Genomic DNA, 25,388 nt, shown 5'->3' on the forward strand with positions numbered 1-25,388 from the left:
ATCCATTTTGGAGTTCAAGCAGCTTCACATACTATCGTGTCTGCTCTTTGCAGTGGTAACTTTTGGTTGAGCTTCACACCAAAGGAAGTGTGACAAAGTGATTCTGGACAGAGCTCAAAGGTTAGGCTGATCCACAGTAGATGAACTGCGCCCCCATGCCAGCATACCCTCAACGATCTCCATGTGTATTTTAAACTTGCACTAAAAGGCTGACCTCCCATAGTCTGGTACCAGCCATATCAGCCGCTAAGCCGCTCTGTCTCCGGTACTCCAACCTCTCCTCCTGCTGTTACTGTAGTTGATTTGGTACAGTACAATCAACATGTCTATCCAGGGCTCCCAAAGCTTTAAGTCTCCTCTGCCCAGTGTGTCTTTCTGTTACTAGCTAACAGCTCATTTACAGAGCTGTTTGGCCCCACAACAAATATCAGATTGAAAGCTCCACAGAAAAGGCAAGTCGGAGCTCTTACCTTTGCAGCATACAGATAACTATGAGAACTTCAGTATACTCTAGTTCTCTGACACAATTTCTCTTTCTATTTATGACTGTTTCCACAAACTACTATGCTACTTTACGAATTATATTGCATTTAAAAATTGTGCTATTGAAACTATGTTGCTAAGAAGGTTGCATGAAAGGTTCAAATATTTTTATTCCATTTTTTTGTCTTTATTTTTCAAAAGCATTGTCATAAAATAATATGTTGAATGCTTTGTATTTGTAAAGTACTGCCAGTACATATTAGTACAAATATGTGTATTCAAAATTTATCATAGGTGTGAAGTTTAACATGTTGAGAGCATGATATTTGCTTCTCCCTTTTTCTGTGGAAAATTAAATTCTTCAAGAAAAACATTGTGTTATTGGACCGAATGTGGAGATTCTTTGGTTTTCTCAAGTATAAGTTAGTCGTTTGTTTGCATTTGGAGCAATAGTATCTGCTAAATCTTGCTGGTTATGAGGAAAATGTAATAGTTTCTTGTGTTATTTCTTAAAGTGTTAGATAGGAGAACTGACATTATTAAAATTTTTGCACCTGCAATAACATTTTATTCTGCACAATAAAACACCATCCGATTATGCCATTATATCTCTAATCAGGTATATATAAATCACATTTATGTCTTTGTTGAGCTTTCAAAAATCTTCACGCCAAACTATCGGCTTTCACTCAAATGTTACATTTTTATGCATTATCATCTTTGGCAAACTAGCATTTTCTGAAACCATAATCTATTTTAATCTGTTCATTTTATGCCAGGGGCTATGTGGTGAGGGCACAGTCCACTGTCCTCATTAGAGGTATGACCTATTATGATAAATAGGCACATCTGTGGGTATGATTGGTTTTAAGACTGACTTAATCAGTAATATTGTAGTAACACTGACAAATGAAAGGGAGAAAAGACTGACATTTTGAGTCAAGGACCTGTAGTGCCTCTGTATAGAGAATGTTGCTGTGCAACGGAGGAATGTTAACTCTTAACAAGAAAACCATGAAACCAGATGAATAGTGATAGCTGATTTCATACTGAGGATGACTTTGATACACACGGATGCTTTGAAATGCTATTGCCTGCAAACCTGATCTGAATCGGATTGTAAGCATTCTGCAGGTTCCAGTTGCCTGTGTCCTGAGGAATTTTGAGAGCTGTAAGTATGTTATTCTTACTTGCAAATCTGTCAATCAGTGTGTAATGACACCATTATACACTAGAGCAGGAAGATGTGACGTTTCATTTTATTAAATAATAAAAAAAGCTTTTACATTTCAGTATACCTGCACATAAATAGAGGTAGGTACATGAAATGTCACATGAAATTGTGGAATAGGGCCTGTTTTGAACCAGATATGTAAGGGGAGTCTGAGAGTGGGTACTGTAAATAAGGGCCATTTTCTGTCCAGATACTGTGACCTACTTTCATGCCAGTGGGAACAGTTTTTTTGGTGTCGTCTTTAGTGTCTTTCTTAAACAGTTTAGGATGGATGATGATCCCTTTTGCATGTTTATTTTGTATGTTGTTTTTAATGCTTGTTCCTTTCAATCCAACAGTGTTTGAAATGACTAATTTCACATAAGATATGTCTCACTGCGACAACATATCTGCAGCCATATAGGAGCACTGAAGGGAGACAAATGCAATCACCAAGCATCCAATTTGACATCTTTGATTCTGCAAGTACCCACAGTGCACCAAAGTGAAGCTGGGGCTAATTGGATGATAGGAGGCACTCCACTGACCTCATCCGGGCAATGTTGAATTACAGTGCAATCTGGGAATGCTGAATTCCAGGGTGCCTAAGATCAATGAGACAAGGAAACCATGGCCAACCTCCCCACACTTATCTCTTGTGCAATGAAGTCAGTTTGTTCCACCAGTGTGGGCAACTCTGAGTTATCTTCGGCTGATGACACATATGGAGCCAGTGATTTTTCAAATGCATTGCTCCTGAAATTTTCTAAAGCTGTGAAATAAAAAAACATGTTGTAAGGACATGGAATCTCAAAGGAAATTAATGACACAAACACACCATAAGGTGTTAAATTCTGCAGTGTTTTTAATACAGTACCCTGTATACAGTAACAAACCCTAAGCGATTTTTGTATTCCAAACACACTGTCCAATAAACAATTACAGCACTTATATCCATATCCTTGTACTCTTAGATAAGATGCTCTGGATAAGGTGCTTATCCAAAGTGCACATAGATGCAGTTGGATATGTTTTAGACTTGAGTTCCCCCTGAAAAAGGAGTGTTTGAATGGAAGTAAATTTAGCTATGCTGCTTCTGCTGAGATGGATGACTTACAGTAGGTTTTTAAAAAAAATGAATACTAAACATGAAAAGGGCCTAACACAAAGGGTAGATGGAAACAAGGGTCAAAGCTAAGCATTAACATTTTCAAGAATTTTAAGCCTTTTCACTGAGGGAAATGTAATGTGAAGAGAGCTGTTTCTCTGTGGAGAAACTTCACCAAGTACAAAATACAAGAATATGTCTCCAGTAAGCAAAAATCTATCTCTCTCTCTCTTTATCTGTATACTGTTATACTGTTTTTATACTATCACTGTTTGAACTGATGATCACAATGTTATTAAGTGATGCCCAGCCTCATCATTTTTTCATCATCATAATGTCTTCAGCATTCATGATCTCTATTTTGATGACCTGTCACAGAAAAATCAATAATGATCATCTGTGTATCTTACAATGTACACATGTTCTCTATTGCCTTACACCACTGCATTTGTGTGATTCGCTTAGGAATCTAAGAAAACAACCTCTTTAGATGATTGGTGTTACCAGGATGACCAATTATATCATTCCCAATTAGAGCTTATTTTAGATCTTTGCTTATGTAATGACTGAAATGAGTCCCAACAGAATTGGTGCTCACGAAAAAATAGTCCCTGTTTCCATGGAAAGTTTAATTAATCATGTTTAGACAGTTGCTTCGATTCAGCACAAACGTGGGTCCTTTTCAAAGACGTGGCTCAGTAAATTCCCCTCAGTGAATTCTAAGTAGATGCAAGAGCATCAAGACAAAACACAATAAACACTCCCAGCAGAGAGTGACTTTATCCCAAAGCCCGTAAATGTTTCAAGCCGTTAAGTCTACAGTATTTTTAGCATGGTTAGTGCGCTCACTCCCTAAGCCAGACACCCAAATGCATTGATTCCAAAAAGGGGTCAGAAGGCGGGGCCACTAGCGCTCCCAAAATCCCCATGGCCCCAGCCTCCTTATTCCACCTCTCTGTATAGCAGGAAGCTGTCTGCATGAAGCTTTGACTCTGGAATCAATTTCTCAACTAGCGGTGGGTCGATCTACATTTTCCAATTCATTTATACTCAATACCAAGAGAGCAGCAGGCACAGCAGCTGTGGATATTCCTGGAATTCAAAAATAATTTTCCCCCAGGGGTTTCTGTTTAAGTGGGTAATCAAAGCAAAACCTGTTTCTTCAGTAGCATCACAGCCCAAAACCCCTTTCCCAGTGACGCTTAATTGATCCTTTATTATGTCCATTTGTTTAATTCATAACAGGAATCAGATCTTAATTTCACGAAGGGGGCTGAGGCGACTGTAGGGCTGGAGAAATTCTGACCCCATTTCTGAATCGATGCATTTGGGTGTCTGGCTTAGAGAGCAAGCACGCTAACCGCACTAAAAATACTGCGGATTTAAAGGCCTGATACATTTACACGCTTTGGGATAAAACCACTTTTTCTGCAAGGAGTGTTTATTTCATTTTGTCACCGTAGTTTTTCCGTGCATCAGCAGCTGCCTTTACAAAGAAAGACTCCAGAGGTGAGAATCGGAGGTCAGCTTGTCATTAATGTGATGGGAAGAGTGACACAGGAAAAGTTACTTATCTCTCTAATGAGGGATCCTGGTTAAAATTTGCGAGGTCTGACTTTTTTCAGAGGGATAGATGACTCACATTCATTTTCTGTGTTGTGCTTAGCTGAGCTACATTCACACGGCAAAGCCACCCAGGCGCCTCTGACAATAAAAGCCATTACCACCAGTGATTGGCACAGGCTTTATTTGGGTTTATCTGACTGATGTATCTGCCACTGCAGATATAATTATTTTCGACTCGAATCAATAGGTTCCTCTCTGATGCAGCAACCTAAATCGAGCTTATTGACGATAGATGTTAAAGACAGCCTTTAGAGTGTATGTGTGTGAGGGAACAGGGTATTTTGAGATAACGAATAGCAGGCTTCTGAATTGGGGATGGAAGAAATTAAACAGGAAAGATGAGAGTAAAGCAAGAAAAGAAGGAAAAAACACATTGTGATGGAAGATTAGTTGCGAAGCCGAAAGCAGCAACCTGTCAACTGAGTGCGGGAATGTTGACGATGATTAGAGAAAGTTTTCTAATGCTGGCTTTTCTTTCTCCTCCAAAGAGCTCTGCAGAGACAATGTTCCTGTTTTCTCATTCCCTCATTAGCGGGTGAGAAAGTGACCTCACTTGACTGCAGTCCTGGCATCTCAAGGCTGGAATGGTGTTTAAACTCTCACCCACCCAGTTATCACTAATAGTGTCTAACCATATGATTAACATTAGGAGAGTACAGTGGTGAGCTGTGCCTACCAGAACTGGACCTTCTGTACCTCCCCAAAAGATAAATCACTAATGAAAAATACGGGGTGTCACTGGCCATTTTTCCACTTTAGACAAAATATAATTTTACTGCTCTTTGAAAATTGCATTGTTCTAGTTACGCGCGCACGCACACACACACACACACACACACACACACACACACACACACACACACATTTAAGTTTTCATTTAATCTGGCATCAAGTCTGATCGCTCCCTTCTGTTAAAACCAGGCCCAGTTAACCAGTATGAATTTCATGTTATTTTCATTTATTTAAAACATGTCAGTCTTTGCTATGTCCTGATCTTCCTTCACTGGCTACTGGTGACAGCTTGCACCTGCTTCAAACTGCTGTTGTTAGCCTACCAAGCAGTGAAGGGAATGGCTTCCTCTTATATTCAATGGCTCGGTCAACCATACATATTGGCCAAACCACTCCACTTAGTTTCTTCAGGACTCTTGGCTATTCTCTCTCATGTAACTTTTCATCATGGTTGCACCCACTGCTTGCCTCTGTCCCTATATGTTGGGGAAAGCTTCCTGTTATAATCAGAACAGTTGGAACACTAGCCATCTTTCATCACAGAATGAAGACCTCTTCAGGCTACTCCTCAACCCCCCCGTCCCCCAAATACCCAACACCCAATTATGTTCTTTTGTCCCTCTAATGTGCAATTATGTGTGTGAAAGTGTATTTGTGGTGATATGTAATTGGGTATGCAAAGGTTTACTTTCATGCACGTGGTATTTATAGAATTATAATTGGAATGGTCTAGCCCTTACTTTACACTTAGATTGCTGCACACTCATATCTCTAGGTTCTGTGTTTGGCACTGACACCCATTCATGTGTGGTTACTGGTGTCCTGTCTGTGGAACTTTTCATGGCACTTTATTAGACACACTGTGTAAGTTGCTCTGGATAAGAGCTTCTGCTAAATGATAATATTGTAGGGTAATGTGATGTAATGCCGTTTGAATTGCAAGAAGTCCCTCTATTGTGGCCTTGATTCCCTGCAGGAAGGGAAATACTTAAAAGAAACTCCATGAGAGCCCGCAATTCTTGTTCTGTTATCTTCGACAACAGCAGCACATCCTATAAATGGTAGCTATTTATCAGGCAATTTGTGAATGTGTTCCTTGCAGCAAAATCACCCTGAAAGCTGGATGCTATTACACCATTCAAGTCAAAATTCATTGACAAACTGGGCTCTACAAATCCCCTTCATATTCACCACAACAGAAACAAAAGTCAGGCGAGCGTGCATTATAAAATGATCAGAGGCTCAAATGCACAGTGTATTGTGTCTTTTTTTCCCACCAAGTTTCCCTTTCTGTCAAAAATGCGCTGCCACAGATGAAACGAAGAAGATAAGAAGCCTTCCCTTTGATCTGCTCCGCCTGCCTTCCGCTTCAACTAATATCAGAGCTCTGCATGAAAGCGTCCATGGAAGCAACCTCCTTGGCCATTGTCATTGCCAGTTACTTTTAATTGATAACGGATATTCATCAATTGAGGTTTAATTCATTCATTTTCGCCTTCGCTTGAAAGTCGGTTCTGTGATGGAGCTCGCAGCTGTAATCTCCTGGAACTGAACCGATAAAGGAGCCGGGGAGAAACGGAGAAGAAGACAAGTATTTAATCTGTCTCAGCTCCAGGTGCTCTTTAACACCAAACACTGCTGCTATACTTTGAAGGTGAAAAATGTTTTGGGCTGTTTGCTAAACTGAATGATAGCCCGCTTCACTTTTCTGTTACAGGTAAAAGAACCAGTTTCTGTAAATAACTCAAATGTGTGTGTACCCATCTTGCCTGTTACTGCAGCATCTGCCATGCATATTTTTTTCACAGATCTACGGTAATTTTTTAAAAAAATGGATGTTTGTTTGTTCGTTTTGTTTGTTTGGCATTGGATGTCCTTTACCTCATTACGTAACGATTTTCTACTAAACAGGGAGGACTCGTGGTACAGCTCAATTATATAATGCGCAGAAGTTTTTCAGCATCTTCTTGCGGGGAGGATCAAAGCTGTAACTGCGCATGCCATGTGTGGCACTGGAGATTGCGTAATAAGAGCTGCATTGGTTTGCAGGTTATCTAATGTGCACACTGTTGTACCTTTGCCTTAGGAAGCAGGGGCGTATCCTTTAATATTAGCTCTGCCCTATTTCTTCCTCGCTCTGGTACATCCGTCCCCTGGCAAGAAACCTGTTTTCAGCGCCTCGGTACTCGTCACTGTGGCTTAGTCTTAGCCCCCAGCCAAAAAACACATTTTCTCGCTGATAATAATCCAGAATGGCTACTCAGTAGGCACTGCATTGCAGATAATAGCCATTGTCATGGTCCGTCAGGCAGCAGGTAATGCCCTATGCCATGGAAACAGCTTGCACTAGATGTGGTGTACACATGCAAATGAATTTCTTGTGTGTGTGTGTGTAGCGGGGGTGGGGGGTGCTAAACATTTTTTTAACAGGCTGTAATGGGAAAATCATAAGTATTTATGACCAAAGTAAAGCCTTTGTTTTTCTCTTTTGGACAAAAACTGAATGTGTAATAGTGAGGAGTTTACTATAATTTTTTTCTCCATAGCAGGACAAGATATTGTATTTAGGGCAGGTCAGATTTCACTTTCTCCTCTCAACTCACAAGCTTCTTACTAGACCGCAGTGGGAATTTGTCTGTAATGTTAGCTTCCTATATACTACAAGCCTGGTGATACTAGTTGGGCTCAGGTGCCCCAAGCTATAGCAATGACAGCCCCAACAAGCTATATGGCTCAAATACTTTTTCACCTCAAGTAACCTCAAATTCATGTAAGCACCGGTCTGAAAGTGGAAAGCGAAAATTGTACATGTATTTTGTGAGAGGGGCAGCAAGGAGTTCACAGCTGACCTATTGTTCACACAATTGCTTTCTGTACAGACAGGGTAAGTGTATATTGTTTGTTTGCCGGCGGGCTGTAGTTATTCTCTGGTTGATGCAGCACCATGTGTCTGCATCCTGTTGCGCAGGACTGCGCAGACCCTGGCATATGCAGCTGGTTGCTTTCTTGTGGGTCATACTGTATGTGAGAGCAGATCAGGCAGGGTAGCACGTGTCTCCTATACAATCACTGCTGTCACCCCTCCAAGCAAGTAATCCAGCAAGTAACAGTGTCTTGTGTTTTGCTGTTTTGATCTTCAACTCTAACAGTGACAGTAAGGTAAAAAAAGGCCGCCTTTGGGCTCCTTGTGACAATGTAGTGGCTACCTGAATGCATAAACATGCCCATGTGCTATGCTTCTGTTGAAACGGCCTTTTTGAAGGTGAGGGCTGAGGTGACTTTCACTCTGATTGTAGCTTTGCAGTGGTTTAAAAGGTTTGGCAATGCTTTACAATCAAATGCAACAATCTGTATGTCACTGCAGAACGTCTGTGCATTATTCCTAAACCATCACCCCTGTGACTCATCACTTCTCAAACACCAATCAGATCAGCCAGTATCTTTTTCGCATTCTTCGAGTGGGAAAGTGAACTAACATATGAAGACATAATACGCATCTGCTTCCCCTGTGGTTATATGTGTAGCTTGTTGGAAGGGCAACAAAGTGAGGAAAATCTGTTCACCTCACGATGAGATATGACAGCAGCTCTGACAGCACACGACAAACCCAGAGAGTGTGATTTTGGCCCATTCTGCGGGGCTGCAGGGAAAATGCCAGCAGCCAGCCTGCGCTCCCCTGAGGGGAAGGGGGAATATCCCCTGCTGGAGTGAAAAGGTCAATTTTCACCGCCTCTTTCCATCCAACTCTAATTCTCTCACCGATGATGAGGTGTCATAAATGGGATTTCATTATATGTGTATTATTTGTAAAAAAACGGCAACCTGCCTGTATTTTTTTTATCCTGCCCGGTACCACTCTGAGTTGAGCTAAATGACTGGCAGAAGTGGTTCAGAATTTAAATTGGGTCAATTAAATATTGTGCACCCTAAGGGACAAGGGGAAGTAAAACTTAATTTATGTGCTAGCGAGGAGTCATATTTACCCTGTTTCAAAAAATTTCACTTGGGTGAGCCTTTATTGGAAATATTGATTGCAAATGGCCATGTTTTTATGGGGGGGACACTCAGAGTCATGGTTAATCATCAGTCACACACACATGAAAATGTGATACAGAATATGTTGACCCTATAATATATGCAATCTAAGGTTTCTTAATAGTTCATACATCCCTCATATATGTAGAAATTCATTCCATGTATTAGAAAGCATATAGATTAGTGTCATGTAGCTTCAGAGAGAGCTACAGAGAATGTTAGGGTAATATTTGGGTCATTTTGGGACAGTCAGCAGATTTCAGACGTTCAGCACAAAGCAGAATTCTTCCGTATCGCTTCTAAATAACTGGGCATATTTTAGACTCCTACTCAAATAACAGCTTTTTTCAAGGAGTTACATAAGCTGTTTTAATTACTTTTCCAAGTGCCACAAAATATTTTGTGCGTTTTTCTATCCAACTCTTTAGAATTCACTATACTTCCATATGTCAGATCAAGTATAAAAATTGAATTATTTCAGTGGGGCTGACAGTGGGCATGCAGAGGCCAATCTATAAAGCAAAGTCATTACCATTTATATATCTAGTGGAATTAAACGTCAGAACACTAATAAGCAGGCCCACTTGCCCCAACCACTCACTGTCAATAGCTGATGTGTTCTATGCTATTGTGTTCCAAACTATTAAATCCTTTCATGCTTCCAGTGACACTAAGAACTTTGATGAAATTCTTACACATGCTTCACCAAAAAAAAAAAAAAAAACACTGAGCAGAGCGATGGCCCTGTTTTTATCTAAACAGTTTCATTACAGTCTTCATTTGCTATCGACCGCCTCGTAATGACAGGCCTGCAAGCAGGCCAGACTCCCCGGTGTGGAGTGCGGGGTTTCGATTGACGTGAGACGAAGGCAGATAATGCATTCCCGCGCAGTGCTTTGGCTGGCCCGGAATCCGGCAGGTTCAATTTGAAAGCCTGATTTGATTTCATTCTGTTTGGCATGGCCCTTCAGTCGCAGCAAAATGTATTAAAGGTAAATTTACGGCAGCTGCAATAAAGCGGGAGCGCAAGTGCTCCATTCGTCCGTATGGAGTTTTATTTCAGGAAGACACAACCAGACGAGGAAAGAGAACATGTCTATTAAGAATAAACAATATGTTTCCTTACTATTCAAAACAGTGACATTATATTTTTTTTCCTGACATTTTTCATTTGCCACTGCTTTGTAAACTCTGTGCTGTAAGATTCTTGACTTGTTCCAGGGAAATTTTGTAGCCATTCTCCAAGTGCTTTACACAAAGGTTCTGCGTGTAACTGCCAGAGGATATTCAAGACTGCTTTCATCCGTCTTTTACCTTCCAGTATGAGTGTAAGGTTTCCTCAAAGCAATCCGACCTGGGTCAAAGAGAAACCTAAGTTTATAGCCAAAATCATTACAAATTGACCATATGAGAGTAGTCACCTTTCTTTACGTGTGATGTCTTCCACCAGAGCAGCTGCCTAAAGATTTATTTGATAGAGACAGCATACAGTTTGGCGTTTTGAAGCAGGATTTCCATAGGGGTAGCTGAAGTGAGGCAGAGATGAGTATGGAGGTAGGGCTTTAACTGTCAGAGGGCAGAGCGCCTCAAAAGAGGGTCCATCATTAAAAACCTTGTTTGTTTTCCATTATTAACCCCATTTATCAATTTGTCGTCTTCCTGTGAGGGGCTTATACTTTTTTAACAGGGGTTTTAGTAAACCTAACAGAGACTTGTGTGGCCCCAATGAGGAAGGCCCCAGGGTCTCATAAAGCTGCCACAGAAGCATGACATCTTTCAGCTCCATGTGAGCTAGATGCCAGATCACTGTATTCTATATGTCACATAGTGCCAAGCTCTTTCCTTTATTAAATGAACAAATCCAAGTGAAGATTTACTGAGGAGTGTGTAACGGGGGATCATGTGGATTTGTAAAAGAACAATATATGATTTAAAAACAAATCCCACTCCAGAGCATAAAACGAACAAGGTTTGTTAATGTGAGTGATTCTCAGTGCACTGCACATGGCCACAGAACAAAGCAGAGTTATCTCTGAATGCACTTAGTTGTAACTCTCTGCTGAAGCAGTTAAGGCAAGGTTACTTATTTGTATCTCAAGTCTGAATCGGCCCAAAAGCGTAGGACAATCTACTGGTAAAAAAAAAATCGGAGCAGAAAATAGCTATTTTTTGGAAAACATCTGTTCTTCAGTGGATGATAGTTAGGAGCATCCCCTGATTCATTCTTCAGCCAGCTGTCACTTAGCTAGAAGGCTAGCTATCCCCATCCAGCCAGACCACCCACCATTCTGCATTGCAGGTACTTACTTAAACTTTTATCTCCTGCCATAGTGACTATAGTGCCATTTTAGCCAAGTTATGGGTAAAGAGTTTTTTAAATTAGATCTTCAAAGTGTGTGTGTTTGATATAATTTATTGAAAAAATGAAAAATTATTTGAAAATAAGTTCAGAATGATAGCAATAATAGGCACATTGTTCAATATGCTAAATTGATATTCTAAAATCCCAGTAACAAAATGTCAAAATTGATAAATGGAGCAGTTTTATATCTGTTTCAGAACATTTTTTTCATTAGAGAGCTCAAAAATGTTTTCAAATAGTGTCCTGTGTACAGCACTACAGCACTAAGGAATATGCAATGGTCTGATAGCTAGTGCTGCCAATAAATATACAATTTTAAAATATGCATACATCTCAGCACGAAAAAATTGTTTAACAACATTTTGTTTGGGTCAAAGTGGGGTCAGTGATTACTGTTACACTTTCCATGCCATCCTGCCAGTGTTAAAATTATATTAAAAATAATCGTCTTTCAGAACATAGTTCTCAGGCAGTTTAGCTGAATTTGCATATGCTGCTGAGTGGGTGGTTGCTGTCAAATGCATAATTTCCTGAAATTTGCATATTACCCAGCATAGGCTGCTGGAGGGTGTTTAGTTTTATGTAATATGTTAATTCCAGCATGTTTAAATTTTTGGTTAAATAGCCATCATTGTAGCTGTATCACAGTTTTTGAGCGAGGAATGCCATGAATATACTTGCTTTGCTTTCATTCTGATGTTATTACATCTAATCAACAAAATATTCCCCCCAAAACAATATATTGATAAAATTCAGTCTCATTTATCATTATTATTAAAATTTAACATCACAATAAAACACTCAATGGAAAGTGTATATGAAAGCAAGATTATTGCTGTTCAAACCAAGTAGAAAGTACTTATCATGAGCTTTTTCACTTTCTTTTTAGTAATAAATTCTTGTATCTCTTTTTTCTATATAGAAGTGCTTGTCTGGCAATGTGCTGACTTTCAAAGTATTCAGCTTTTAACAAAGTATCATCAGAATAGTATGCATCTGAAACATATGCAGATCTGCAGACCCTGATAAGTGTTTCTGGTATGCCCTACTCTGATTTCATTTTCATTTGTGCTCAAGTTTTTCAATACTTTATCAAAGATATACACTTTCTTTAAACACTTTCCTGAGTTCCACAGTGATAATACTTTTTCATGTGTGTTTTAGATTCAGACATAAAACCTCAAAAGGTCTGATTTAAGATGTTTTTCTTAGAAATTGTACAAAATGCTTATTGTGTATCATCTTTGTCGTCAGAAGTGCATTATCATTAGGCTTTTAAGCCATAATGGCTGAAAGCACATTTGCTTCTGTTTTTTTTTTCTTCCTCTTTATTCTTCTATTCTTTCCTCCTGTTTTTATTGCACACTGTAACTGAAATGAAACCATAACCTGATCTCACTCAACTTTGGCACACTTATACTTGTCAACCAGTTGTCCATAGAAATACTTTCTAGTTCACTAGTCTACGGCCATCAAAATAAAATTTTCACACAACAAAAGTGTTTGACAGCATTCACTCATTCATCTCACGTTCAACAGGCATGGGCTTTTGTTCTGTAGCTATTTACAGCTTGTCCTTGGCCATGCATTATGTCTGATTGTAAAATGTATGTTTTATATGTACATAGCTAATATGTTACAAATGCTCTCAGGATGGTCACAGACTTTCCACATGTCAACAGCTTCTTACAGCATTCATTTATTCATCTCACACTTTGGACACTCACCAAGCTTTGCCTGTAGATGTATGCAAACTGCCCACCATGGCTCTAGGTCACATGGCATGCCAATAATGGCAAATGCAAGTCTCAGGATGTGAAATCTTTAAACTATATCTAACATTAGCTCACCAAAGCTCACCATTCACTATAGCTCAAAGTCAGTAACCTTTTGTCTCAACAGCCTTGTGGTTGCCTGTTTCATTTAATAATTCTAAGAGAAAGCCAAGCACAGAGACAGAAGTGATGATTAATTTGCACCAGTCAACTCTTCATTTGCAAAAGTGCAGAACTAGACAAACACATAATCATGCTATAAATCAGAACAGCACCAGAGCAAAAGTGTGGGTATGGGAGTAAATAGAGGGATGGTTATAAATTGCTTAAATGGCAGTTATGTTTTTTACTGGAACACATCTGTCCCGATGATTTAACCTCAGTAGGTTTTCATTACACTATGTGAGTTGCCATTAGAAATATAAGGAGTTTATGTTCAACGCTGTAAGTGGTGGAGGTTTATGAATCACGATTTGGGGCTGTGTAAACAGCATGTTCCAATGGAACTGAACTTTTTTAAGTGACAAAAGAAGAATTTTCTGTGATGTGTCTTCTGTTTTCTCAGGGTTGGCCCACGGCACAACCACTTTACTGGAATGGCCACAGTAACTCCTATAAGTTCTCTAAAAATGCTGCAGTGCTACAATAATGAGTCTCAGCATGGTGGATATGGCTTCCCTTCGCTTTGTAAGTCATTAGCTCCGATTATAAATCTGCTTATAGCTCCTCTGACACACTGACTGCTGTGTGGTTCTGGCCCTCCAGCTTGTTACCCCAGTATACCTCTATTCTCACTTTTTTCTGCTCTTCCTCCCTCCCTCCCTCTCCAGCTTCTCTGGTGGTTCTTTCGCCCACCTGCTTTGAGCTACAGCTTGAGAGTGTCTCTCATGCTGTTTATCTGTTCAGTTGCACAGAGCTCTCACTGCTGTTTCTACTCTTTGGTCCTCAGCAAGGGAACAGATTTCCACACATTCTGAACAAACAGGGGCTAAAACAGAATGTGTATGAAATTCAGTTCATACTTTTCAACCAACTCCGAACTCTGAAGAAGTGGTTTTATGCATTTACTTTAGCTTTGTCGGTGGCTCCTTTAAAGTGTGTATAAAATGTTTGCGGTTTCCAGTTTGGTGACATGATAAATGTCACTGATGAGAGAAGGGAGAGAAGGACAGGATTTTGTTTGTTTAATTTACCATAGCCAGGGTAGGGCAGCTGCACTTTATAGGGCAATTCATCCATATCTCAGAAATGATTTTAAAAACATCTCAGTTTGAGTAACCAATTAAGTACTATTTAAAGTAATTTCCATCGGCAGGAAGGAGCACATAATACAGTATGTCTATTTTCAAATATTGTCTGAGGCAGATTCTTGACCTTGATATGAAATAATTGGGGGATTGATGGCCAGTTGTAAATGGTAGCTCACATACCTACAGACAGCAGTAGCAAAGTAGGTTCCTGAATAAACCTAAAAACTGTGTGGCGATTTCTCAAATATTTCTGTTTTTTGTTTTCTTTTGTTTGAATGCTATTGAAATTTAAATTGTATGATTCAATTCATTGCCACCTGCTTCACAGTATATAGTGCTCGCGAACATTTGTTGAACCAGTTTAAAGTGTGAGGCTAAAATCTGTGTATCTAGCTTTCTGCCATACATTCCTTGGCTCTAATCTAAAATGTACACTGTGTGCTTGTGTGTCATAGATTATTTTGCCTCTTGCTCTAAACATATACAGGTCATGAACTACATATGCTGGGCCGGTACAGATACCTGAAATTGCTGAGACTGCAAGGGGGACATGATAAGGGACAATAAAGTTTAATCCTATTAAAGTGCAAAGCTAACACATTGGTGGGGAAAGAAATTTGAAGCCCTTCAGCCGGGTGCCCAGGAACTGGCTGCATGATCACGTGATTAAGCCATTTTTATCAGGCTGAAGAGTGACCTTCAAATACTGCCATGGGATTTACAGAGGTTGGACCGAGATATCGGAATAAATTACAACCCAGTCAAAGCAACTGTTGTTGGGGGCAGAGGAATGGGAAGCCACAGCATAAACAGCATTCATGCACAAGAACTACATATAAATAGAAGGCATAATCTAGGTGTAAATATGACTGAGTGATACCAGTTTCATTCTTTTGTACACACAAATGATTGAGGGAGGAAAATCCATGTGAAGATATCCCAATAGGCCAATCGGCATATCCGGCATCACCGCAATTTTATGTACCTTGGAGCCAGTGTCTTGCTGAATATGATTGTAGAAATGTCAGGGCAAATCAAACGTTTGGGGCTGTAGGATTTATTAATATGTAAGTACACAGAGGCCTGGAGGAGCCAGAAAATAGGAAAATGTCTTAAGTGTGTTCGAAAGGTTCTTAGACTTATGGCAGCAATTAGCAGCAATGATTGTCACTCTTGGCCATATGCTCAAGCCAGTTTATTTTTTAATGGTAAGTATAGACACTTTATTTTATAGAATGTTAATATTTTCTTTCTTAAAGATCACCTTAAATTTATTGCTGATGACAACCATACTGTTATGCAAAGAAATAATTTTCTCTTCTGCTTTATTGAATGTTGTTTATATTATAATAAGAGTGCATTTTTCCAAATAAATACAAAATAAAAGTGCATGCATGTTTCCAGAACATCTCGTACCACTGGAACACTGGAGGTGGTCATTTTCTCCTTGCTTTGCCCATTCACTCCAGGGAGGAAAGTTGGCATACTGTCACTAATTTAATAGAACATTTCAGTGCTTTTTAAAATTCTCTCCCAGCTACTGTTTTGAATTTAATACACATCACTTTATTCACATCACTGTGGCATAATAATGCTTGGCTATCTAATCCAAGGAAGCTTGGTGTTCAATTCAATTTCATTTGAAGCAGCAGTGGGTTTAAGATATTGGTGTGTGTGTGTGTGTGTGCGTGTGTGTGTGTGTGTGTGTGTGTGTGTGTGTGTGTTTATGTTTGTGTACTTGGCTTGGAAATGTAACAGATTGCTTCACTGACCTCAATATCCATGCTCAGATTCAGGGCAGGTTATCTGTCAAAGGCTGAGGTACTTTTTTTTCTTTGTCCTCTATATGAGAGATCATCTGTGGACATTACTGAAACACCTTCAAAGGGGAGGCTCTTCTGGAAAAAAAAAATGGGGGTCTGTTTGGATTGACCTCATAAAAGCATCATAGGTATTAAATAAATAGAACAGAAAATAATCCTGCTGGCTATAAATTAAAACTCCATATATGCTTTACATTGTGTTATCTTGTATTCACGCTATGTGATATTCCTAGCACAAAGAGTACTCATTGAGAGAAATGTATTTTTGAAAATGTAGATGACTCCATCATTTTAGTATACACATGGCTGCCCATTCATAAACATATGGAACACATCTGCTGACGCTATAGTAATTGTATTTTGTACCAAAAGTGTTAAAGGTATCATTAATCAATGTACATGTTTGAATTCTAAACTTTTTTTTATTGCAGCACACATTTCATGCTTATGTTATTGAAGAAAATGGTCATAGTATCTCATCTCTCATAGGCACCTGCTTTGATGGACAGATGGAGAGAAGCGGAAGGGTGGCTGGCTAGATGTTTATCTTTCCATGTTCTGAGTTTGTCTGACTCCCAGCAAGCAATGGCAGTAGAGCTCTGTAAACGGCATCTCTATAAACACTGCCTTACCATTTACACAGAAGGAAAGCAAGCCGTTTTTTTACAAAGCCTTAATAATGTAGGCTTGTTCTTGTTGGTTCTGGTATAATTTCTCTCATCCATATTTATTTCAGGAGACACTGATTACACCACGTAGAGGTTGGCTAGTGAATATCCACATGTAGCTGGATGGTGTTTAGACAAAATATAATCACCTCAAAAGCACTTTAAATTGGATCTCAGCCTTTGAATGTTTCCTGTATAGAGTGAGAGGCAGCAAGCAAAAAAATAATGCAGGTCTGATAAAACCAACAAGCAGCACCTGGGTTGATGAACAGCGGAGTTCAGTCTGACACCAGGCTTTGTTACTCCTGAAACAGTCTGGGAAAAATGGGAGGCAGCACCCAAACTGCTCAAAAACGGTCATTGAAACCAGACTGTTAGGCTGTTGCAGCCATAAAGATTTTGGTGACACTGCACTGAGTTTTACAGCCACTCTCTGTCACTGATATCCTTAGGGAAAAAAAAAATCACTTGCAGTTGAGTTGCAGTTTTCACCCTCAGCTTTATTAAGAGTGTCTATTTTTTTCAAGTGTAGGTTTGCTTAGCTGCAGACCAGGAAAAGAAAATTGCATAATTCATTAAGAAACAACCTCAAGTTTGTGTTCTTAGTCCACTTGATGCTTTCAAGAACTCAGCTGGTTTCACATTAGTACTTTTCAAACAAGTTCTGCCAGCCTGCCCATGACCTGAAGCAGAAGTTCTCTGGCATGCTGTGCTGTTGCTTTCCCTCTGTGTTATTCAGTGCTTTTACCAATGAACTGCAGTCGACATGAAACACGGTGAAAAAAGATGAGGTCTGTCTGCGGAAGACCCAGGTCCTTTTGGAAATAAAATAAAATCAGCATCATGTGAAGCAGGCGATTGAAGTGCAAACAAGGGCATCACTTCTGGAGACCACAGCGTGGTACTCTTTTTGAGCCCTTTGTTTCCATTTGACCAAAATCACAGTGCGCCCAACCTGTTTCCAAAGTGCCCGCGACCACCACTTTGACTTGCGTCGCTGCCCGGTTTTCACATGCGGCTTCAAAGGAGGTGAACCCACGCTTCTCTTGGAATCAGTCAATCAAGCGAACGAGGTGTGAAGGTACCCCGTGGCTCCTCTGCCGCTGTGGCTGCGGCATGCTGATGAGCCGGCAGGCTGCAGCTGCAGCCGAGGCGCCCGCTGACTGACGTGCGCCCGGCAGCTGTCCGTGGTGCTGAGGGGGGCTCGGCGCCGCTCATGATCCGGGGCTGACAGCCATTGCCACCTCTCCCAAGCGCCACGCATCTTCCCTGAACCTTTACTCGATCTTCAGTTTAGTTTGCATAGCCTGTTGCTTGCGATTCAGAACAAGTTTCTATAACAAGACAGATTCACAGCCTCATTTTGTGCCTTTAGATATTTGTCTGCAGGAAATTGTCTGAGACTGTCAAATTCCTCAGTGCAGAAGGAAACCAAATGTGAACATTCATTCACCCATATTACACCATGTGTGATATAATAATAATAATAATAATAAGGTAAGATAATCTCAAAGTAGTACATGTCTACAAGGTACTGCCTATTAAACTAAGCTCAGATATTCATCTGTAAGAGGTACTCTGCCACCTCATTAACTTCACTTGATTTCCTCTTTAAAAAATGATTGTAGTGCATTTCTGTCACAAACAACTACTGTCATGAATTATCTTGAATTGCTAAAAAAAACAGTAGAAGAAACTCTGACAGAGAGCTTGTGATAAGGGTATTTATTAAGACATGATACAAAAATCAGGGCGAGTGTTGCATTAGGATAATCTTCTCAGGTAGGAACTGGGAGAAGAATGGAGATGTGTGGGGTTTTATACATATACAAAAATAAAACAGTTTAGCCAACCAAGGTTCATTGCTGAGGTATTGTTCTTGCTCTTCAAAACTGCAAATGCTTTGATTGCTATTTGCAATTATGTAGCACATATATGTTTTTTATATGTAAATTATAAATTCTGATTATATTTCTTCAACACTTGCAGTGAGCCAAATATGGATTTGAGATTTAGAGATGCTCAGGATGTTGAGGCTTTTGGGTTTTTATCAGGTCGAATCTTCAGAGGTCACCTGCAACCCTCGCCATAGCAACGCTCAGCCTGAGGCGGCTGTCTTTCCTCCAGAATGGGATCAAGTGTGTCCTGGGGCTCCTCTCAGCTGAGCACAAAGTGCACTGTTGAAACCATTTTACCCAAGTGCAGTGCTTCCAGAATAACAAACCTTTCACTTTTGAGCACGGCGCTGTAAGTGGTTAATATATTATGTCAAGGCCTCTCCATAGCCGTGGACCCTGCAGACAGGGCCATGGGATAACTCTTGAGGAGAACATAGCGTCGTCCAGCAGGACCTGCAGACTTTTTCGGTTTAAAGCTAGAGGAACTCAGACCTTTCATATTACTGCCTACTACCTAGTACCATTTATAAATATTTGCCTCTACTGATCTTGCACTGGCTACAGGCAGCATCTCAGACTTGTTTCAATATGCAGGCACTGGCCTACCAGGCAGCAAGGAGAAGGGTTCCTCCATATCCACAAACAGTTATCAGAACATACCGGCAAGAATCTGCTTTTCAACCTCTGGTTACCTGGACATGCCACCCCTGTATAATCACCATTAAGTCTTGCTTCTTTGTATTGCATTTTAGGGGTATTATGACACAGCAGTATATTAGCACTTAAGTAATATTAATGAAATTTCATTGTGGCAAGTGGATGGGTCTGTTTCAATTGTTTCACTGTGTTGCATTGACACCATGTGTTTACTAATGCCATGTTTACTGTTCTTCACATGGCTATATTATGTGCACTTATGTACATTGCCTTGTAAGTCACCTTGTATAAGAGGGTCTGCCAAATGAATACCTAGTTTAGTGTATTCAGTGTAAATAATCAAATTGTTCTGAGCAGCTGCAGAGATCATTTTTGTCAAAAGAGTCTCTCTTGACTCTTGCCATTTATTTTTTCTGAGTTCTTTGCTCCTGTGTACAACCTGCAGACATTTCTCACAGCTGAGAGCTATTTAGCACGCAATAAGCCGAGAGCCGTGTGCAGAGCTATTACGAGACAAGTGATGATTTACGCAAAAGGTGTGGATCAAGCAATCAGAAAAACAAGTCCAGCGTGTCTCAAGGACTGGGTTTATTGGCTAGCATCCCTCTTAAGCAGAAATACTTCCTGCAGCTGCACTGGTGTAAATCTGTTCACCCGAATCTTTAAAGTCTGTAGGCTTCTCTCTGCTGTCATTTCCTCTCTTGTCACCCCTTCAGATAATGTCCCTGTTGAATGACATTTGAAGGCCTTGTTGGTAGATCTTGGCCAAGTGCAAATCCCTTTCAAGATGTTATTTTCTCATTTAAGATATTTTGCTCAAGTCCTGGAATATACAGTGCTTGCATCCCAGGAGAAGCAAAAAAAAAAAAATCTTTGTGTTAACGTCTCTTTGATGGTCTTTTTATCTTCTTCTGATATAAATGTCAGTAATGTGAAAGAAACACGAGTGAAAAAGTTGCATTTTCTCTGAGATAAAAGGGAGTCAGAATCTCTGTTTGTATATGCTTTCATACAGATGAAATCAAAGATATCATGGTTATGTATCTGTTTTTTATTGATCTTGTTTTGGACATAATGCTTATAAGGTGACCAAAAGGATAGGTAGCATGGGAAAGCCATCTAATTCCCTTGTTCCAGGCTTAGGAATCTAACACCTTGGTGTGTGTCTGTTTATGTTAAGCTGAGGCTCAACTTCCTCTATAGTCTTCTCTTCAGCAGCAGCTCCAGTAATGGCATAGAGTACGCTGAATATGCATTTCACATTGTGGGCTTTTAATTGCTTGCACAATATATTTATTTCTTCAATTTTGCTGATGGCAGATGAAAACAGATGTAATTACTCATTCAGATGACATGCAGTGGTCTAATTTGCAGGACAGCCAAGGGGCAAGAGGCAAATGAAAGGCCACTTCATTGTATTGGGAAATAAAAAGGCAATATGGCTCTCTGTTATGAACCTGTGAATCATAACCTTGGGAGGAAATCATTTAAACAACAGCAACAACAGAACGAATCGTGTTGTCTTTTTTTGTCACAAGTTAATTGACTCAGTTTGCCATTTGTTGTTTCCAATGGCTTGCTCACCACCGAGAAAAAGAAACCTGACTGTAAGTGCATTTGAACCGATCAACTCTTTCAGTGCCATTGATTCAGTCTTGTGAAGGATGCACTATGCCGCCGATTCATGTACATGGAACTCATGCATATTTCATAGCTGAGCCGGTGACCCCTACAGACCTTAACGGTAGAGTGTACAGCAAGTGTGAGTGTTTCTCCATGCGCATATACATGTCATTAAAAGGTAATGTGAGGTAATCCTCCATGGCTTTTAATGATGGAAAGACCTAAATGGCTAACCCCTTGTTGCTCTCATGAGCTCCGAAATAAGAGTGGTATTGAATTTTCTTCAATAGGTCCCAGGCTTGGTATTTGTCTTTCTTTCCCTGTAAACCCCTCAGGGACCCGCTGAAGCCTCCCAGCTGTGAGGGCCCTGGAGGTTTTCCTTTCACTGCTCAGTGGAGGAGAGTCATTCCCAAGGTGCACATTAAAGAGCTCTTTCTCTCAGTGTTCACAATCATTACTGAAAGGGTTTAATGGCACGGTGCTTATGGGGGCCCTCTGGTTCAAAATTGGATGAGTTGCAAGTATAGTGACAGAATGGAATGTGAGTATTCCAGTCTTGGAATTGAATATGCAGGTGTGTGATATTCACAGCATGTGTTTATTTCTATGTGTGTGTTGGGGGTGTGAGGGTGTGGTTTTGCCTGTGTATACATGACTATGAGTATGAGTTTGAGTATGAGTACAGTCACAGACACTGACACAGTCACTAGGTTTTTGGTTGACCGTGACACTACTCATATTTGTAGTCACGTGCAGTTTATCTTAGTGTAAGTTAAAGATTCTGTAAATTAATAACATTCCAACAAGATTCTAAATTGTGATTACAGTGAGAAGTCAGATAACAAGATGATAAACTGTCAGAACAGCCCTTGCAGATAGGAGGGAAAAGACAGAGTCAGTCCAGGAAACAGACGGCCTTATTATGCCAAGTTTATTTTGTTAACATGAGACCAGGTGCACCCAGCTACAGATTTACTGAAGCTTGCTACATTTTGTTGTAGAGTATGTTGTAGAAATGTTTTATGGGCACTTTCAATGTTGCATTCTTGTTGGCTAGAACAGTATCAGTCACAGTAGCTAGTTAAATAATTTTTTTTAGTTTATGTCAAAGGTTGCTAGTTTAATTAGAGATCAAAATTAACTTCAAATCTAAAGCAGCAATTAATCATTTCTCTACATATTTACTATGTACCATATCCATCAATGTGTATTAGCTACTGTATTTATTGCTAGCTAGGTATAAGTGTACTTTTTAGTTCACTCTTTCTGAAATGTTTTCAGAACATCTATCCTATATGCAAATTCTTACGTGGTGTTATGTCCCAGATGTGTAATGGAGTCCAGGGGTATGGGTGAGCAACGCTCAGAGCAACAGAAAATGATCCGAAAATGAAGCAAAGTCAAACACGGTACAGGCAAGTTTGTAAATAGTAAATTGCAAAACCACGAATGATCAAAATAGTGAGATCTCCACTCTGGCATCTTTAAAAAGGGGTGCTCCGTCTCTGGTTGGCCGGGCCAGAACAAAGAGGCGGGACGCAGCGCAGCGGGATACCTGCGTCAGGAGAGTAGCAAGAGAGGAAAGATAGAGGAAAACCAAGGCGCAGGTGGCCCAGACCCCACAAACGCACAGCACGCTGCACGTAACGTGATAAAATAAACATGTATGTATAAACAAAATTAATGTTAGGTTAGGTTGTCTGTGACACTCCCCATTGATTACCCTTGTCTTATAATCATATAATATAATGCTCACAGGTATAATATATTTCTACTCTTTACTTCCAGGAGAATTTAAGTCACTAGAGTTCAGTTGTTTGTAGCTGTTGTTATTGTTGTTGTTTCAATGGATGTCAAAGACAATCTGAACAAATCGCTGCAGAGGTACAGAGCTGAACTTATCAGCTGTAGATAAGCGATTATGTGTGTCTTTCACTGAAGCAGGTAATCCTTCACCCAAAGGGGGTGTTGTAATTTAGTGTTCTGCTTCGATGTAGGAACCATTTCTCAAGGGCAGAAGTGTAGGGGTGTACCTTCTAAGATCTTCAGCAGCCCCTGCAAACACAAACATCATGAACAATGCCTCGCTTTCATCGACAAACATATCTGCAAAGTGATACGATCAGTGCATCTGTCAGCAACAAAGCAAAGAGTTCACCACACTGTAAAAACAGATAGCCTGGGGTAAACAAGCAGATCATCGAGAACTGCAAAAAAAAAAATGAATAAAGAATTACTGTTGACAATCCTGGGAGCTATAGCAATAATAGGGATTTGTTACCAACTCCAATGTGACGTTGATGTGTGTATTTATTTCCACATTGCTTCAAAGCTCAAAGCATCCTCCTTTTTAAATACATTCATATTTTCATCATGTAGAGGGAGGCCAAAGTCTGTTTCTTGCTTGTGGTGATAATGTAGGCTACAGACATTTCATGCAAAAATCTGTTAACAAACAGTGTTTGGTTTATTCTTCCTGAGTACATTTTGTGCTTTTGTGTGAGATGAACACTTTTTTAAACACTGTATTTGTTATGGGGGCTGGGAGGCCTGCAAGTTTCAAAGCAGTTTTACAGGAGTGCAACAAATAGCGCAAATTGCAGATAAATATCCACAGCACTGATAGTGTATATCAATAATAAAAAGAGGCTTGTTAATATTTAACATTAACTCATCATAGGGGATTTCTGTCTCTTGCACTTATTTAAAAAATCATTAACTTCGACTTAGGACACTTTCTATAGACTTAAAGTAAATTCCTGTAAGTTGTGGGCATGTGTTTCTTACATGTGGGAGGACCAGCGAGATCTTCATGCGCAAAAAAGTTATTCTTCATGCAAGCTTGCAATGCCTGTTCTCTGGTGATCGGAGATGAGCCATATAGCCCCTGCCCTCAGGGCTGTGTGGGAGTTGAATCACAGATAGTGTATTTACTGAACAGATGTTCAGCTCTGTATGCTTAACGGTGAGAATTCTTTACCTACCTCATAGTTGAAGCTAAAAGTCCCTAGTTGCTCTCAAGTCATGAATAGTCATAAAGGAGCTCGGCGAAAAAAAAAAAAAAAACAGACCATAGCTAAAATTATGCTTACAGAACCGCATGGCACACTCATTTATGCTCTTCTCTGGGTGCATGTCTGCTGAATACAGTACATTATTTCAAGGTGTCAGACCATCAATACTGCCAGATGCAATCTAGATAAGTGATACTGTACATGTATAAAAAATAGGGGTGGAATTTATCTTATGCAAGTTCATCTGCCTCCGATGATTTTTTCATTCTGATATTCTTTTCTTCATCAATTTTCATGGCCTCTGGGCTTTTAAAATGTGGTTCTGTTCAGAATTGTATAAGATTGTGGATTTCCTGCAGATATATATGTTCATCAGCATGTATCAGAGGGAACTGTTGAAATGAAGCCAAGGTCTTACAATTCATCCTGCTGATTTCATGCTGTCATCATTATACAGGTTTGATGAGAATCTAAAATGAAAAGCTCTGTGGGATCATTTGTGCGTAGTATACTAATGTAAAATGTGTATACTAAATTGATATGTTTGTTAACGTTAATATGGTCCAGTTAGTGCGTGATTTTGACTTTGCATTGCTTAGGTACAGTATTACTTGTGTTACTATAAATTTTTTCAACAGATGTGCAAATAGTGGTACTGTGGATAGTGCTACTTAGACTTAAGAAAGTAAAAATACCCATCAAATTTCTCAAACTGTGGCCTAAACTTCCTGTTTTATATTGAAACGGATGAACAGTTTCAGAGGTGAGATGTCTTCTGGAAGGACCTGGGGAGATATCAGTACCAGTAAAAGCCTGATGTAATGTGGCATTTTATCACATCTTTCTCATCATCTTGGAGAATTACAACACAGCACATAATAAAAAAATGAAATGAAAGCTTGTCCTCAGCCACTGTGCCTCCAGTTCAAGCTTGGAAAACACATCCAGTGAGCAGATAACTAACACAGGCAGATTTTCATGGGAGGAGTGGGGCAAGTCCTCTGAGCTGACCTCATAAGAAGAGGAGTGTTTACAATCTACAGCCAGTTCACCATTATGCTTGTTATAGTAATATTAATAATACATAAATAATGCAAGGGTCAACATATCAACAATATATA

Source organism: Megalops cyprinoides, chromosome 15 (assembly GCF_013368585.1).
Source record: "Megalops cyprinoides isolate fMegCyp1 chromosome 15, fMegCyp1.pri, whole genome shotgun sequence".
Classification (NCBI taxonomy): Eukaryota; Metazoa; Chordata; class Actinopteri; order Elopiformes; family Megalopidae; genus Megalops; species Megalops cyprinoides.